Below are 2,614 nucleotides of genomic sequence, written 5' to 3'. Positions count from 1 at the left end.
GTCATATTTTCCAAAATGAAGGGAAAAGAATAGTAATTAATAATAATAGGTTGATATCAGAATTTGATTTTTTAAGAAGTAGACCATAGTAATCAAGCTGGGAGATAATCACACCTTAATGAAGGAGGAGAGGAAAGAATGCACGATATAGATGTTAGAAAAAACATCAGCATTTGGTAATAATAATGAAATTTACCCTGGGTTTTGTGCTTTTGGTGATAGGTAGTATGAGTCAGTGCTTTTGGAGATGATGACAGGGGTGGAGCAGCAATTGTGAAAAAATTGACTGTTCTATCTTTGCCGAGTTTCCTTTGATTTGGCACCAAGACAGCGAGTCTGAGAACTCTGGGAACCAGATCATAGATAGATAAATCCATTTGCATACCACGTGTTTAGAGAAGGTGGTTTAATGAGAGTAGGAGGCATTAGTCACATCTTAGCCTATAGAGATTAGAACAGAAGGCCCAGGCTGGCATGGCGAAGCTCATAGAAATTGTGAGAACTAGATAGAACTTGCCATGTGGAATTTTAAAATTTAGGGGAGGTAAACTGGAGAAAGATGTGCCTTTCTGTTTTACCCATTTTTGAGATAATATTATATATATAATATATGTAATATTCTAGTGCATGGCCTGTGTTTTTAAGAAGCCACCCACATTATTATATAAATTAAGAGAAACATCAGAATTCTTGAGTTCTACTTTAACGTGAATTTAGCCATTATAGCGGTCAACTTTTTTCGTAATTCTCTCCTTGTTTGTTTGTTGTTTTAAAAAATAATATGGCACTTGTGGCAACATGGATGGACCTCAAGGGCATTATGCTAAGCGAAAAAGACAGAAAAAGACAAATACTGAAGAGTCTCACTTATATATGGAATCTAAGACAACACTCCCTCCCCCGAAAAAAAAATAATAATGTGGCAGATTAAAATCCTCAGCTATGTTTTCAATGCAAAATGTATCACATTGCAGTTCTTATCTTATAATGTACCTTATGGTGACTAGAGTTAACCATACTGTATTGTAAACTTGAAATTTGCTGAGAGGGTAGCTATTACATGTTCTCCTCACACACACACAAGGAAAGAATGAATGAAAATGGTAAGTATGTGAGCTAATAGATATAGTAATTAGCTTGATTGTGGTGATCATTTCAGAATACATACAAAAATCAAAACATCAAGTTATATACCTTAAATATCTACAATTCCTATTTGTTAATTATGCTTCAGTAAAGCTAAAAAAAAAGATGCCATGTTTCTAAACTGGATTCATGGTTATTACTCTCATGGGAAAATCCTCCTTAAACAATTTAACATTAATGATAATTTAATAATATCTGATGATTAATAATTTATGGCATTGTCAAAGCCCTGATGTGATGGCCTCTGCTAAAAATATTTTACATTAATGCATCACCTTAGTATAATTTAATTAACTAAACATATATAAATGTTGATATTCTTATATAGAGTATAAGAATCTATCATTTGAAATAAGAATAAACAGGTCATGATACTTAATTTTCCAGTAATTTTTCAGAAAATAAGCCATTATTCACTTATATGTATGGGTGAATTAATATATTGTGATAATTTTTAAAAGCATTACATTATATTACCAGAATATTTGCATTGGATTTTATGTGATTCAAGAAATAATTGCAAAGATTATATTAATAAAATGATTCTAATAGAATTTCTAAAGATATTTTCTTTACTTCATAGAGCCATGTGACAATTAGTTAATTAATCTCTGTTTTTCATAAAGTCTACAAGTATATTTAGGAATAAACATAAATTTGGACTTTTTAAAGAATACATGCACCAAAAAAGAGATGTCATGAGATAACTGATAGAATTGTTATACATGTGTTTTTATACTCAATGATTGCTAAGTAATAATGTTCATTTATACAATATTTGTGCTTAAACCCACCTGCTTTTAAACTTTTGTACCATTGTACACAATTCAAAAGTAACTTTTAAAAAGTCAATTCAAAAGGACCCCCCCCCTCAAAAAAAAAAAGCATACTTGCCTTTCTCTTCACTTCTAAAGGCAAATCTGGTTCTGTTCTTTCTCTAGGATGAGAGGGAAAATTGTTGGGACACAAATATCCAGAATAAAATCAGAAAATAAGATCTAGCCTTGATGATCTCCCCATCTGGAAAATTTACTACGGGTGATTCTTGATACCTGAGGGAAACAGGACCTACTTTTAAGGTGGGAACAATAAGATTCCTTTTGTCAAACATTTTTTTCTCCCTCTATTTAACTTTCTGTTAGGATTCTCTATCATGCACTTTCAGTATCCCCTTTAAAAAAATTCCCCAAAGTCTCATTTTATCCACAAAGCGCTCCCTAACAATGTCTGCCCTGCTAAGGCCTCAACTATTTTTAGATGATGGTCATAAAATGAGGAACAAAGTATAAATGACCAGAAGTGTTCACCACCATCTGTAAGACTAAAAAATACACTACTAGTTGGTATTGTAAGGGTCACAGCTATTCCTTGCCCTGTAGTTTTTATGCAGGTTCCACAGTTTATCTAAGTCTATTTTGAGCACCCAGACCTTGCTATATTCTCGTAAAGGAGCATTTTCCCCCTTTTA

The 2,614-nt window shown here is 32.4% G+C and overlaps 1 long non-coding RNA gene across 1 annotated transcript in view; it reads left to right on the top strand.

Annotated features, from left to right (window-relative positions):
* Positions 1-2,206, top strand: part of LOC111745221 — a 50,908-nt gene extending 48,702 nt beyond the window's left edge. Inside the window, exon 3 of the long non-coding RNA XR_002782559.1 lies at positions 2,088-2,206. This is a non-coding gene — a long non-coding RNA (uncharacterized LOC111745221). The remainder of the gene's footprint in view (positions 1-2,087) is intronic.
* The last annotated feature ends 408 nt before the right edge of the window (positions 2,207-2,614 follow it).

Source organism: Pteropus vampyrus, unplaced genomic scaffold, assembly GCF_000151845.1.
Source record: "Pteropus vampyrus isolate Shadow unplaced genomic scaffold, Pvam_2.0 Scaffold149, whole genome shotgun sequence".
Classification (NCBI taxonomy): Eukaryota; Metazoa; Chordata; class Mammalia; order Chiroptera; family Pteropodidae; genus Pteropus; species Pteropus vampyrus.
The sequence above is the reverse complement of the archived record's forward strand: the minus strand, read 5'-3'. Positions and strand labels throughout refer to the sequence as shown.